The 16,168-nt window shown below is 46.0% G+C and overlaps 1 protein-coding gene across 4 annotated transcripts in view; it reads right to left on the bottom strand.

Annotated features, from left to right (window-relative positions):
* Nucleotides 1-16,168, bottom strand: part of DIS3L2 (DIS3 like 3'-5' exoribonuclease 2) — a 358,364-nt gene that overhangs the window by 137,735 nt on the left and 204,461 nt on the right. The window lies entirely within an intron of this gene.

Consider the following 16,168-nt stretch of genomic DNA (forward strand, 5'->3'; position numbering starts at 1 on the left):
GATTTCTAGAAAAACCGTCCATTTGGTGCCATTTTAAACCAGACGCTTGGCTTGGAATTTTATGGACCATGCACGGAGTATTAATTCAGGTCTGGAGCAAACTTTCTAGGTCACTAGATATTAGACGATACTACTAGCTGTGATGGCACATACCTCTTTCTTCAGTTATCTGCTCCTGTTTCACTCTTGGCTTCTTAGGGCTAGAAAGCCCTTTATTGCCACCTTAGACATACGTTTCTAAAAGATGCATCATCTGATAGAGTTTTATTGAAGAAGAGTTTTTCAGGCTATCCATTCTATCAAACTGCTAGAAATGTAAAGTGAAAGTGTTAGTCACTCAATCATGTCCAACTCTTCGTGACTCCCATGGACTGGAGCCTCTATCCCTGGGATTCTCCAGGCAAGAATACTGCAGAGTGCAGCCATTCCGTTCTCCAGGGGAATCTTCCTGACCCATACATGATATAGTCTAACAACTGAACCTGGGTCTAATGTATTGCAGGTGGGATCTTTACCGTCTGAGACACCAGGGGAGTCCACTGGAAATGTAAGTCCTACGAAAAATGTAGTGTATATATACATTTGTGTACTTTTCTCAGAGGAGAGACTGTGACTCTAAATACAGATTAAAATCACTAGCATACATTCTGTTTCAACCTTATGCAAATTAAAGTAGCAAATTTTATCTTATGTTTTACAAATATCCAGGTTAGAGGAAATTTTAAGATAACCATTTAAAGCTGATTTCCAGTCTTAAACTATAATTTAAAAAGATATATACATCCCAGTGTTCACTGTAGCACTATTTACAATAGCCAAGCCATCAGTTCAGTTCAGTCATTCAGTCATGTCCTACTCATTGCGACCCCAAGAACCGCAGCATGCCAGGCCTCCCTGTCCATCACCAAATCCTGGAGTTTACCCAAACCATGTCCATTGAGTCAGTGATGCCATCCAACCATCTCATCCTCTGTCGTCCCCTTCTCCTCCTCCCCTCAATCTTTCCCAGCATCAGGGTCTTTTCAAATGAGTCAGCCCCTCACATGAGGTGGCCAAAGTATTGGAGTTTCAGCTTCAACATCAGTCCTTCCAATGAACATTCAGGACTGATCTCCCTTAGGGTGGACTGGTTGGATCTCCTTGCAGTCCAAGGGACTCTCAAGAGTCTTCTCCAACGTCACAGTTCAAAAACATCAATTTTTCTGTGCTCAGCCTTCTTTATAGTTCAACTCTCACATCCATACATGACCACTGGAATAACCATAGCCTTGATTAGACTATCTTTGTTGACAAAGTAATGTCTCTGCTTTTCACTATGCTGTCTAGTTTGGTCATAACTTTCCTTCCAAGGAGTAAGTGTCTTTTAATTTCATTGCTGCAATCACCATCTGCAGAGATTTTGGAGCCCAGAAAAAAAAACTCAGCAACTGTTTCCGCTGTTTCCCCATCTATTTGCCATGAAGTAATGGGATGGGATGCCATGGTCTTAGTTTTCTGAATGTTGAGCTTTAAGCCAACCTTTCCATCTTCTCTTTCACTTTCATCAAGAGGACAGATGAATAAAGAACATATGGTGTGTGTACAAACATTCACATATGTAATGGAATATTACTGTAAAAAAAACTTTAGTTTTTCTAGAGATCCCACCAGTCAATCCTAAAGGAAATCAGTCCTGAATATTCACTGGAGGGACTGATGCTAAAGCTGAAACTCCAATATGATGGCCACCTAATGCAAAGAACTGACTCACTGGAAAAGACCCTGAGGCTGGGAGAGACTGAATAAGATGGTTAGATGGCATCACCAACTCAATGGATATGAGTTTGAGTAAGCTCCGGGGTTTTTTGTTTTTTTTTTTTTTTGAGGCCTTACAAATAGCTGTGAAAAGAAGAGAAGTGAAAGCAAAGGAGAAAAGGAAAGATATAAGCATCTGAATGCAGAGTTCCAAAGAATAGCAAGAAGAGATAAGAAAGCCTTCCTCAGCAATCAATGCAAAGAAATAGAGGGAAACAACAGAATGGGAAAGACTAGAGATCTCTTCAAGAAAATTAGAGATACCAAGGGAATATTTCATGCAAAGATAGTCTCGATAAAGAACAGAAATGGTCTGGACCTTACAGAAGCAGAAGATATGAAGAAGATGTGGCAAGAATACACAGAACTGTACAAAAAAAGATCTTCACGACCCAGATAATCACGATGGGGTGATCACTCACCTAGAGCCAGACAACCTGGAATGTGAAGTCAAGTGGGCCTTAGAAAGCATCATTATGAACAAACCTAGTGGAGGTGATGGAATTCCAGTGGAGCTATTTCAAATCCTGAAAGATGATGCTCTGAAAGTGCTGCACTCAATATGCCAGCAAATTTGGAAAACTCAGCAGTGGCCACAGGACTGGAAAAGGTCAGTTTTCATTCCAATCCCAAAGAAAGGCAATGCCAAAGAATGCTCAAACTACCGCACAACTACACTCATCTCACACGCTAGTAAACTAATGCTCAAAATTCTGCAAGCCAGGCTTCAGCAATACGTGAACCATGAACTTCCAGATGATCAAGCTGGTTTTAGAAAAGGTAGAGGTCCAGAGATCAAATTGCCAACATCCGCTGGATCATGGAACAAGCAAGAGAATTCCAGAAAAACATCTATTTCTGCTTTATTGACTATGCCATAAGCCTTTGACTGTGTGGATCACAATAAACTGTGGAAAATTCTGAAAGAGATGGGAATACCAGACCACCTGACCTGCCTCTTGAGAAATCTGTATGCAGGTCAGGAAGCAACAGTTAGAACTGGACATGGAACGACAGACTGGTTCCAAATAGGAAAAGGAGTACGTCAAGGTTGTATACTGTCACCCTGCTTATTTCACTTATATGCAGAGTACATCATGAGAAACGCTGGACTGGAAGAAGCACAAGCTGGAATCAAGATTGCCTGAAGAAATGTCAAGAACCTTAGATATGCAGATGACACCACCCTTATGGCAGAAAGTGAAGAGGAGCTAAAAAGCCTCTTGATGAAAGTGAAAGAGGAGAGTGAAAAAGTTGGCTTAAAGCTCAACATTCAGAAACTGAAGATCATGGCATCTGATCCCATCACTTCATGGGAAATAGATGGGGAAACAGTGGAAACAGTGTCAGACTTTATTCTTTGGGGCTCCAAAATCACTTCAGATGGTGACTGCAGCCATGAAATTAAAAGGCACTTACTCCTTGGAAGAAAAGTTATGACCAACCTAGACAGCATATTCAAAAGCAGAGACGTTACTTTTCCAACAAAGATCCGCCTAGTCAAGGCTATGGTTTTTCCAGTGGTCATGTATGGATGTGAGAGTTGGACTGTGAAGAAAGCTGAGTGCTGAAGAATTGATGCTTTTGAACTGTGGTGTTGGAGAAGACTCTTGAGAGTCCCTTGGACTGCAAGGAGATCCAACCAGTCCATTCTGGAGATCAGCCCTGGGATTTCTTTGGAAAGACTGATGCTAAAGCTGAAACTCCAGTACTCTGGCCACCTCAAGCAAAGAGTTGACTCATTGGAAAAGACTCTGATCCTGGGAGGGATTGGAGGCAGGAGGAGAAGGGGAAGACAGAGGATGAGATATCTGGATGGCATCACTGACTCGATGGACGTGAGTCAGTGAACTCCAGGAGTTGGTGATGGACAGGGAGGCCTGGCGTGCTGCGATTCATGGGGTCGCAAAGAGTCGGACATGACTGAGCGACTGAACTGAACTGAACTGAACTGAAACATACCATTAGCTTTGTTCATAGTGATGGTTTCTAAGGCCCATTTGACTTCACATTCCAGGATGTCTGGCTCTAGGTGAGTGATCACCCCATCGTGATTATCTGGGTCGTGAAGATCTTTTTTGTACAGTTCTGTGTATTCTTGCCACCTCTTCTTAATATCTTCTGCTTCTGTTAGGTCCATACCATTTCTGTCTTTATCGAGCCCATCTTTGCATGAAATATTCCCTTGGTATCTCTAATTTTCTTGAAGAGGTCTCTAGTCTTTCCCATTCTGTTGCTTACCTCTATTTCTTTGCACTGATTGCTGAAGAAGGCTTTCTTATCTCTCCTTGCTATCCTTTGGAACTCTGCATTCAGATGCTTATATCTTTCCTTTTCTCCTTTGCTGTTCGCTTCTCTTCTTTTCACACATATTTGTAAGGCCTCCTCAGACAACCATTTTGCTTTTTTGCATTTCTTTTCCATGGGGATGGACTTGATTCCCGTCTCCTGTACAATGTCACGAACTTCCGTCCATAGTTCATGAGGCACTCTTATCAGCTCTAGTCCCTTAAATCTATTTCTCACTTCTGCTTGAGAAATATCAAGAACCTCAGATATGCAGATGACACCACCCTTATGGTAGAAAGTGAAGAGGAACTAAAAAGCCTCTTGATGAAAGTGAAAGAGGAGAGTGAAAAAGTTGGCTTAAAGCTCAACATTCAGAAGCTCAATATTCAGAAAACTAAGATCAGGGCATCTGGTCCCATCTCTTCATGGGAAATAGATGGGGAAACAGTAGAAAGTGTCAGACTTTATTTTTTTTTGGGTTCCACAATCACTGGACAGTTCCAGCTATGAAATTAAAAAACACTTACTCCTTGGAAGGAAAGTTATGGCCAACCTAGACAGCATATTCAAAACCAGAGATATTACTTTGCCAACAAAGGTAGTCTAGTCAAGGCTATGGTTTTTCCAGTGGTCATGTATGGATGTGAGAGTTGGACTGTGAAGAAAGCTGAGCGCCGAAGAATTGATGCTTTTGAACTGTGGTGTTGGAGAAGACTCTTGAGAGTCCTTTGGACTGCAAGGAGATCCAACCAGTCCATCCTAAAGGTCCATCCTAAAGGAGATCAGTCCTGGGTGTTCATTGGAAGGACTGATGTTGAAGCTGAAACTCCAATAGTTTGGCCACCTCACGCGAAGAGTTGACTCACTGGAAAAGACCCTGATGCTGGGAGGGATTGGAGGCAGGAGGAAAAGGAGACGACAGAGGATGAGATGGCTGGATGGCATCACCGACTCGTTGGACATGAGTTTGAGCGAACTGATGGACAGGGAGGCCTGGCGTGCTGTGATTCATGGGGTCACAAAGAGTCGGACACAACTGAGCGAATGAACTGAACTGCAACATGCCATTAATTAAGATCTGTTACGAATGGAAAACTTGTTTTTTTGTAATACCAGGTTCCCATTTCTCCAACCTAACAGATGATCATATTGTCACTGCAGATGTGCTTGGCTGTTTAAAAGCCCTTTTGTAACTAGCAAGCCTGTTTGCCTTAATACTTAAAGGAAAAACGTTCTGGCTTTTGTATCATAAACCAGTTTTTGTTATTGTTGCTTTTCACTATCATGTCAAGGTTCATTCAGTAGGTAAATTTTATCAGAAAATTAGCACTAAGTGAATTTTGGGTCACCATTTCTTTCTCCAGGGGATCATCCCGACCCAGGGATCAAACCCTGGTCTCCTGCACCACAGGCAGTCTCTTTACTGTCTGAGCCACCAGGGGAGCCCTCGAATTTGGAAATGGCAAGGATCAAACAAGAAGGAGATGGATTAAATGACAAATAAAAGCAATAAACAAGTTACTATGGAAGCCTGTAGGTATGAAATGAGAAAAACAGTACAGGCTATACAACAGACTCACGCAAGAAAATACTGGGGAAGAAGTGTGTCTCAGATATGCCAACTCCTAGAGCTGCAGGGACAAATGTCATGATCATGGATGTAATTCAGTGATCTTACACGATCACTGAGACATGATGAGATGGACTCAAAACTTTGATTGTGATACGGGAAAGGAACACCTAATTATAAAGAAGCAGATATCACAGGAGGACATGCGGTATAAGTTTATATGTCAGCTTTTAAGTATACAGGCAACCCACAAACTTAAGGGCTGAAGCAAGGTGGAAATAAAAAGGGCAAGGCCAGAAACAGAAAAAGGGGAGAGAAACACGAAAAGTCTGTAACGAGATGCTTAGGCTGACTAGATCAAGCAGTTTTCAAACGCAGGGTACCACACAGGATCCTGAGGACACAGAGATGTCCGAGGAATGCCCTGCTTTTAGGAAACAAGCAAAAAGAAGAATCCACATCCACAAGCCATGATGTCTACTGCATTAGGCACATGAAGGCAACCTGCTGATAGACTAGGAACAGTTCATTCTGCCAGGAGGAAAGGAAAGCTCCACACAGGTTTCATCACATTCTTGACCAAAATTCTGACACAGCAGTATCCAGGGAGGCCAGACGTTCTAAGGCGAGGGCAGAGGGCGAGCGGGGTCCAGGGCGCAGGGTAGAGTGCAGTGCACATGCAAAAGGAGGAGTGGCCAGATCCCATTAGTGTGTGTGTTGGGAGAAGTGGGGAGGTGGGGAAGGAGAGAAAGGAGGCTGGGTGCTAATCTTAAAGTAAACGGCTTTGGTACCAAGGCTCTGCCAAAAAACGTGGACTGTGCTGTAGGCACGAGGAGGTTTTCAAGCAGAAAAGTGACATGAGCTGATATTTGTGTGTACATAAAGGAACACTAGCTGGGTAGCCAAGTGCAGGACGGACAAGGAGGAGGGGGAGATTACAAGGCCACGACAACAGTGTTGAGAGGAAAAGGAATTCACTGTGATTTCAGGATTCCCTTTTGAAAAAAAGCTTTGGTTGACTAGGTAGTAGGTGATGATGTCTTTATAAAAGCAGGGGACGGAGAAGAAACAGATTTAAGGGGAATCAAGATCCCAGCGCCCTTGTCCTGGTGCCCACCATGTCCTCCCTCGCAGCAACCCCCCAAATTTGGATCACTGCAACTTTTGCTCCCACATCTAAGAGGCTAGAGGAAATCAGCCAAGCTTGACAGTATTCCAGCTCAGTCCAGGGTAGCTAGGTGCAATGGGCTCCTGGTCAGCTCCCATCCAGCCCTCCCACTGTCCCCTGCTCCCCCCAGAGCCCCCACCCCTTCTGCCCTCAACAGGCCAGTCACTTCCTCTCATGACTGAAGTATTATCCTTTGTAAACACTCAGCAGGGGTCCCACTCCCTATGTCCTGCTTCTGTCTCAAGGAGAGAGCTGTTCACCCTTCATTACCATCTCCGCTCCTGTTTTCCACTCCCTTCTCTGCCACCCGCAGTCTGGCCTCCCCTCCTCAAAGCCCCTGACATTAGTCTCATCAAGGTCGTCAATGACCTGGTTGCCAAGCCCAGACTCTCCAGTGCTCTTCTACCTGACTTTCTTCAGGCTTTCTGACTTTTCACCATTTAGCCTGCTCAGCCAGCCGCCTCTCCTTTGCCTCCAGTCTCCCTGGCCTCATCTCTTGGTTAATTTTCTTCATCTTCCCAGGAGTCCAGCTAGGGTCCTTCTCTCTGCCTGTGACCCATCCTGGGTCATCTCTCCCAGACCCGTGCACTGATGACCCCAAATCTCCATCTCCAGCCTTGGACAAGTGACTCCTTTCATTTGTCCCCTTGGTATTTCTACCTGGATGACCCTTGGACTGGAAACCCAACATGGGCTTGTATGAACACACCATGCTCCCCTCCAAAGTTGGCTCTTCTCAGTATTTCTTGTTGAACAGCATTCAGTCTAGTTCAGTCACTCAGTTATGTCCGACTCTTTGTGACCCCATGAACCCGCAGCATGCAGGCCTCACTGTCCATCACCAACTCCCGGAGACCACCCAAACCCATGTCCATTGAGTCAGTGATGCCATCCAACCATCTCATCCTCTGTCATCCCCTTCTCCTCCTCCCCTCAATCTTTCCCAGCATCAGGGTCTTTTCAAATGAGTCAGCCCCTCGCATGAGGTGGCCAAAGTATTGGAGTTTCAGCTTCAACATCAGTCCTTCCAATGAACACCCAGGACTGATCTCCCTTAGGGTGGACTGGTTGGATCTCCTTGCAGTCCAAGGGACTCTCAAGAGTCTTCGCCAACATCACAGTTCAAAACCATCAATTCTTCCGTGCTCAGCTTTCTTTATAGTCCAACTCTCACATTCATACATGACCACTAGAAAAACCATAGCCTTGACTAGACAGACCTTTGTGGACAAACCAATGTCTCTGCTTTTCACTACGCTGTCTAGTTTGGTCATAACTTTCCTTCCAAGGAGTAAGCGTCTTTTAATTTCATGGCTGCAATAATTATCTGCAGTGATTTGGAGCTCAGAAAAATAAAGTCTGACACTGTTTCCTCATCTATTTGCTATGAAGTGATGGGACTGGATGCCATGATCTTCGTTTTCTGAATGTTGAGCTTTAAGCCAACTTTTTCACTCACCTCTTTCACTTTCATCAAGAGGCTTTTTAGTTCCTCTTCACTTTCTGCCATAAGGGTGGTGTCATCTGCATATCTGAGGTTATTGATATTTCTCCTGGCAAGCTTGATTCCAGCTTGTGCTTCTTCCAGTCCAGCGTTTCTCATGATGTACTCTGCATATAAGTGAAATAAGCAGGGTGACAATATACAGCCTTGACATACTCCTTTTCCTGTTTGGAACCAGTCTGTCGTTTCATGTCCAGTTCTAACTGTTGCTTCCTGACCTGCGTACAGGTTTTTCAAGAGGCAGGTTAGGTGGTCTGGTATTCCCATCTCTCTCAGAATTTTCCATAGTTTATTGTGATCCACACAGTCAAAGGCTCTGGCATAGTCAATAAAGCAAAAGTAGATGTTATTCTGGAACTCTCTTGCTTTGTCGATGATCCAGCAGATGTTGGCAATTTGATCTCTGGTTCCTCTACCTTTTGTAAAACCAGCTTGAACATCTGGAAGTTCACGGTTCACGTTATTGCTGAAGCCTGGCTTGGAGAATTTTGAGCATTACTTTACTAGCGTGTGAGATGAGTGCAGTTGTGCAGTAGTTTGAGCATTCTTTGGCACTGCCTTTCTTTGGGATTGGAATGAAAACTGACCTTTTCCAGTCCTGCGGCCACTGCTGAGTTTTCCAAATTTGCTGGCATATTGAGTACAATACTTTCACAGCATCATCTTTCAGGATTTGAAATAGCTCAACTCTGATTCCGCCACCTTCACTAGCTTTGTTTGTAATGATGCTTCTTAAGGTCCACTTGACTTCACATTCCAGGATGTCTGGCTCTAGGTGAGTGATCACACCTTCGTGATTATCTGGGTCATGTAGTTCTTTTTTGTACTTTTTTGTACTTATTCTGTGTATTCTTGCCACCTCTTCTTAATATCTTTTGCTTCTATTAGGTCCCTACCATGTCTATACTTTATTAAGTCTATGTTTGTATGAAATGTTCCCTTGGAATCTCTAATTTTCTTGAAGAGATCTCTAGTCTTTCCCATTCTATTGTTTTCCTCTATTATGTTCCAGCTACTGCCCAAGCCAGAAGCTTAGATGACATTCTAGATTCTTCTCCTACTTATAATATCAAAAGCTTACTAACTTGCTCGTTCTACAAACATTGCCATGCATGTCAACTATGTAACACACAGTACACAGGGCACTGAGGGTTCAACAGTGAACAATAGGACAGTCCTTTCTCTCATAAAGCTCACCTCCAGGGGGACAGACCCACACAAGTACTTTAAGGAAAATCAACAAATGGGTGGGGAGAGAAGAATGTAGTGACAGAGTGGTCAGGAAGGGTTTCCTTCAGATGACATTTGAGCAGAAGCGATCTGGGAGAAGGGGGATCCAGAGGGAACAGGAAGTACAAAGTGCTGAGGCAGGAGCAGCCTGGCCTATCTGAAGGACAGCACCAAGGCCATGATGGCTGGAGGAGTTTGGGTGAGAAAGTGACTGCAGGAAAGAAGGGTGGAGGTGTGGTTAGAGACAGAGACAGCAGCAGGTCCCAGTGAGGACCTGGGAGGAGAGGCGGTTAGAGAGAGAGAGCAGTAGGTCCCAGTGAGGACTTGGGTTTTTATCCTCAGCAGGATGAGAAGTCTTAGAGGCGGTGGGGTAGGGGAACGACCTGATCAGATCTTCATTTTATAAGGACTGCCTTGGTTTCCATGAGTGGGAAGAAAAGGGTCATCACGAGAGAGCACTTAAGAGGCTCCTGCAGCTGCCCCAATGTCCCCCTTGGCTAGTGCCTCCCACACTTCTGGCTCCACAGCCTCTGCCTTGGTTGGGGCAACTGCCAGCTCCCACCTAGACTATCTTAACCCCATGCTCCATCCCAACTCCTCACTGCTGCCACAGCGAGCTCTCCAACCTGCAGGCTGGATCCCGAATCTCTCCTGCTTAAAGCTCTCTGCTTACCATTACACTCGGGATAAAACTCTCACTCAGGAAGAGAGCCTGCAAGCCCTGAGAGGCTCCTCCTACCCCGCCACACTTCAGCCATGCTGACTTCCGGCAAGCCCTCAGAGGCTCCTCCCATCCCGTCACAGTTCAGCCATGCTGACTTCCGGCAAGCCCTCAGAGGCTCCTCCCACCCAGCCACAGTTCAGCCACCCTGACCTCCGGTTCCTTTGCGTACGAAAGTCTTTGTACTTCAGGGCCTCCATATGCTCTGTTCCCTTTGCTTGAAACGTTCTTCTACCCACTCTTTCGTGTGGCTCACTCCGTTAATTCTTCAAATCTAGGTTTAAATACTACTGTCTGTCCCCCATGCCACTCTCGCATATCAACCATGGGCCATTCCCATACTTCCTGGTTGACAGTTACTTGACATTGAACTGGGAAGGACAGGGAGCTTGTCGGGGCTTTTCCTCTGTTGTAGATCCAGCAGAAAGAGGAGCCCTTGCTCCTCAAATCATATTTCTCATTTCTTGGATGGACGGATGATGTTGCTCTCCAACTTAAATGCTGTCTTTTCCATAAAATCTAAACTTTCTAGCAGGACCTATGAAAGAATTCAGTCTCCTCCCTGCTTCATCTATAACCACCATCCTACTTGAACTTCACCGTCCAGAGTCCTGGTTCTGTGTGTTTCCCTCCAAATCACCATGTATCTGTCACCTGGGGCTCTGCACACAATCTTCCCTCTACCTGAGAACCCCCTCCCCTCTTGGGAGGCTATGAACATCAGCATAGGTACAGAGACTCACTGAGCTCCTCCTCTGAGTCTCGCACTGCAAGGGGGTGGATGGATGGTGGGAAGGTAGATAAGAAAGAAGACAGTCAACAGCATGTCACTGGGTGATGAGTGGTAAGGAAAAAAGTACAGCAAGGATGTTGGAGAGGGGCTGGGGGCATGGAGAAATTAGAGGCAAGATGGCTAGCGAAGGTCTTTCTGAAGACAGCCACCTGTCAGATCTTGAATCAGCCACGCAGCTCTCCAGGGAAAGAGCAGTCAAGCAGAGGGAACAGGGCGCAAAGGCTGAGGCACAAGGAAGGAAGGGGACTGGAGTGGAAGTCCCACAGACTCCCATGAGGCAGACAGAGAAGGGGGAAGATAGAGAAGAGTTAAAGAGGACAACCAGAGAAAAAGAGTCCAATGACCAAGAGCAACTAGAGCCGCCAGAGCCCAAAGAAGAGTAGGTGAAAAGTGAAACAACGCACACATTTGCTGAACTGAAATCAGGCACAACCTGTGCCACTGAACTTTCTGGAGCCACGTAGCAAAGGAATAAGAAAAAAGTGGGAGACAGGAGAGTGACTGCAGCAAGTACAGACGGGTCTTTGATGGGCAAGGGAAGACAACTGCTCCTGAGGCTGCAGGGGGCTGAGGAAGGTTTTACAGGATGGAGATTTAAGTTTGTGAAAGGAAGAAGCCAGAGTAAAGGGAAATATGAAGGGGGCGTGGAGAGCGACTGGTGGGGTGAGATCTTTCTAGACGCAGGACTGAACCCAGGAACAGGGTCCAGTCTGGCTGCTAGGATTCGCCAGAACCCCGTGCTCATACCTTCAGGAGCCCCATGCCCTCCCTTTCCAGCAGCAGACCCAGAGCCTTCAGGACCACTCTCCACTCATTAAAATTACGACCCCCCGCCCCCTTCTATGGCTCAGGTTCTCTGGCCTAAGTTTGGCACACAGCAGGGGCAGAGTCTTTCCAGCTCCTACTTCCTCACTGCCTCCAAAGGTGACGAGTCATGACAAGAACTATCAGCAAGTGACACATGTAACCACACAGGTAAGACTTCTATGGAATTCTCTCTCCTAGTGTCTTGTTCCTATTCCCTGAGTGAGAAGGGCTCCCAGGAACAGAGCTCCCGAGTCCTCTCTCCTCAGGGAAGGGAAAGCAAAAGCCAGATCACAGAGACAAAGCGGCAGGGAGACTGGTGCCCCCTACAGCAGCGTAGGCATAGTGCTCTCCTGGGGTCCCTCAGGCAGGACGCTGGCCACTCCAGGAGCACTTTCTCACACCCAGTCAGCTGGACGGTTCCTCCTTTCTGTGAGTCAGACGGCTGCCCTCTGAGGGGGTGGAGAAGAGGCGCAGGTGGCTGAGTACCTAAGGTGTGTGCTCGCTCCTTGGGCAGGATTTTCATGGTTCAGGGATGAAAGCAGCATGGAGGAGAGACAGGCCAGAGGGATGCGACTCTGGGAATCCAGCCAGGTATTCCATCAAGACTTCTGTTCAGTGATCGTCAAGGTGTGAATTCCCATTTCCAGAAAGCCTCAAGGATGAAGGGATTTGTTTATGTATTTATTCTTATTCATTTACTCACTCACTTTCCTCCAATGGTTTTTAGTATATTCACAGAGTTGTATAACTAGTCATTTCAGAACATTTTCAGCACCCCCCAAAGAAACCCCAAACCTGTTAGCAGTCAGTCCCAACCCCCGACTCCTTCCCCAGTCCTTCAGCTCTAAGGTCTGGCAAGGCTGCTCCTGCCGTGTTCAATGGCAGAGCACTCACTGCAGAATAAAACACTAGAGAAGCAAAGAGATGCCAGAGAAGCAGAGAACAGCAATTTCCTGTAGGATCTGATGGGAGCCTGAATAAAAGTTGAATAAAAGTCCTGACTTGTCTGGCTGATGACTTCCTCTCTCAGAGACTAGAGCAAAGCAATAAGGCAGGTTTAAAATGGGTGGCTGGAACTGGCTGGAACAGAGTCACCGTGCTCTAGCAGACACGGAGAAGTCCGAATACAGGCAGCCACCTACCTCAGAACTCACAGAGGCAGAAGTAACTCTGTGACATGGGAAATGGGCTCAAATTTCATAAGCTACAGGACATAGAAAAATATACCGGATGCTCAGCTGAGAAGCTGTGGTTCGACATACAGGACAGCTGTTATATAGTATCTGAGGGCTGTCACATGAGAGACAAGATTTATTCTCTAGGACCCCAAGGGCCACACATGAGACCAACAAGTGGAAAGTCACAGGAAGAAAGAGTATTTCAGATCATTACCGGGGAGGATTTCCCAATAGTCACACAATCTTAAGGCCGAACGGGCTGCTTGTCAGGTAGAGAGTTAAAGTGCAATCTGGATATTCAATAAGCAGACGCTGGAGAAGTAATCTGAAAAGCAGAGGGTAGTGTGACAACTGTGATGTTCCCACACTTGACTGGTGAGGTCAACTGTGGGGTGTGCGGTGAGTGATCTGCTACAGCCATTAAACACTGCAGCGTGTGATTTACTGGTTTTAGGTGCTGGGTTTTCATTATGACACCAGTCTTTCTCATTTGCACTTTTAAATACTTTCTTGAGCTAAGCTGAAAGACTCCATGTTAAGGCTGGTAATGCTTGTGGGAATGATGCCCTCGAGTGTGTTCCTGGGGGCTGTTCCTGGGGGCCTCGAGTGTGTTCATGGGGCCCTTGAGTGTGTTCACAGGCTGTAAGAAGCGGGGAACTACCAGGTGAGATGACTAGCAGAATCTCTCCCAAGGCCAATATCCCTCCAAAGGGAGAGGGCACCCCCTCCTCAGCTTCCCAACCTGACCACAGCCTACTGGGGAGCAGGTGTCATAGCATTTCTGCAGGATTCATCGCAGACAGTAATGCCTAAATCTCATACCTATGGGAGAGATACTCGTAACAAGTCCTGGGGGGCCTCTGAACTCTACAGAAAGGGAGGGTAAGGACTAAATAAGTTACTTCAGTCTGTGTGTTTCATTTTCACAGAAGAGTCATTCAGACGATTTCAACAGGACCAAAGGCAAATTTAGCCTTTACATTTTCTTTACATAAAAACGGTTGCAGATGATGAACATATGCCCAGAAAACATCACTTGCTTTCTGAAACATTAAACAGTTTTTCCTCTAAGCAAGAACTGACACGAACTGTTAACTAACGGAACCTGAACTTAGCCAACCTCTCCCCAGTCCAAACTGGAATTGACTTTCACTTTTCATCCCCCTGGATAAATGGCCTTGGCAGAAACTGCTGTCACAAAGGCCAACTGTAGAAGTGCCACCAAAAAAATGCTTGACTGCCCAACTCAGGTCTTTTCAGACTCTTCCCTGACTCCTTTCCATGTCCCTGTACTGTTGCTCTGCCAAATGACCAGGCGTTCCTTACTCCTCTGGCATGCAGGAGGAGTGAAGCAGATGGAAGGTATCTCATCACCTGGGATGGTGGCTACTGGGCAGCCTGTAATTTCTGGCACCTCATAATTTTTTTTATTACAAAATTTTTTCATTATAAAGCTATTATTACCACATTATGAAAATCTGGAAACTAGGGAAAAGGGAAAAATCACTTATGGTCCCATCATCCTAAGAAAATCACCCTTTGAGTTCTGCTGCATTATCTACTCATCTCCACGGCTCCCTGGATATGACAAGATGAACTGCACACATTTAGCCCACCTGTCCCCTACCTCCTCTGCAAAGCATCTGCAGCAGCTTACATATACCATCTGAGCTACCAGGGAAACCCAAACACATGTCATCAGGCAGCAATTCCATATAGACATGCTCTCTCTGAAACCAGCTTGTCCTCATTTCCCAGTTTCCACCACACAGATTCCATGTCCTCATCATCCAGGTTGGCACTTTTGCCCCATCTTGGATTCCCCTCCCTCTACTCCAACATCCACCCCCATTGATCTTCTGTCATTACTGCTTTTTCCACAGCTGTCCTCCCCACCCCCATTAATAATAATGCCAGCATCTCCAGTCCAGGCTTCCCTGGTGGCTCAGATGGTAAAGAATCTGCCTGCAACACAGGAGACCCAGGTTTGATCCCTGGGTCAGGAAGATACCCAGAGAAGGGAATGGCTACCCACTCCAGTATTCTTGCCTGGAGAATTCCATAGACAGAGGAGTCTGAAGGGCTACAGTCCATGGGGTCGCAGAGAGTCGGACATGACTGAGCAACTAAGACTTCTCTCCTCTCCAGTCCAGGCGCTTCCATCTGTCTCTCTAAACGATCACAATGTTTCTCAGCTATTAATCCTGTCCTTTTCCTCTACCTTGCACTGCTAAATGACTTCCCTCACTGGGACTGCTTTCCCTGAACAGCAGTTTAAAAACAATCAGTTTTCAATTATCTGATGAGGCATATTCTTTGGAATACGTTGGAAATTTCTAAACATTTGCCATTTTCCTACATGAAGCCTCTGCTGGTAACCTGGTGCCCTAGACACGACACATAGTGTGTGGACTGAGGCGGGGCAGGAGATGTGCCTGCTCCCTGGTGTCCCCCAAGGAGAATACCATGCGGGCCAGCTGAGACAGGGGAGATGGGGATCAGGCCCACCCTCCCGCCATTAACTACTACAGAAGTGGCCAAAGTAAATGAAACAAGTTTCCAAGCATTTGGCTACAAACAGAGCAGGGCTATGAACCTGGAGAGAAAGGAAATACAGGAAGTGAGGTCCAGTGTCACTGGGCTTTCTGCCGGGGAACGCTTTTCAGCTGGAGCTCAGGGGAGTGGACGTGAGTGTGAGAAGGCCCAAGCCTTTGCAGGTAGCAAAGATTGCTCAGATATAAGAAACCAATGTGCTACTTGCTTTTTAAAGTAGACTGCTCTAACTTTTACGTAAAAATACGTAATTCGTCTGAAATTCCCATGAGACCTTTCCTCTCCCTTTATCCCTTCTGGTCCTTTCAGTTTTCTGTGGTTGAAAACACCAAGCAACATGGCCCAGCATCTCAAGGAGAACTCTTACTAGAAGAAGATGAGAGCATTTCTGGGCAGTAGTATTTTCTGTCTCTCAGCTTTCCATCTACTGAGAGCCTCCCTGTCTATTATGGAGAAGACACAACACACTGAACCCGTGGAGTTCTGGATATTAATGGAATATGTGAACATCTCTGCAGGATTTGCAAAGACCAGGTCGCTGGGCCACCAACACTCTGCAGC

This window comes from Capra hircus, chromosome 2 (genome assembly GCF_001704415.2).
Source record: "Capra hircus breed San Clemente chromosome 2, ASM170441v1, whole genome shotgun sequence".
Taxonomy (NCBI): Eukaryota; Metazoa; Chordata; class Mammalia; order Artiodactyla; family Bovidae; genus Capra; species Capra hircus.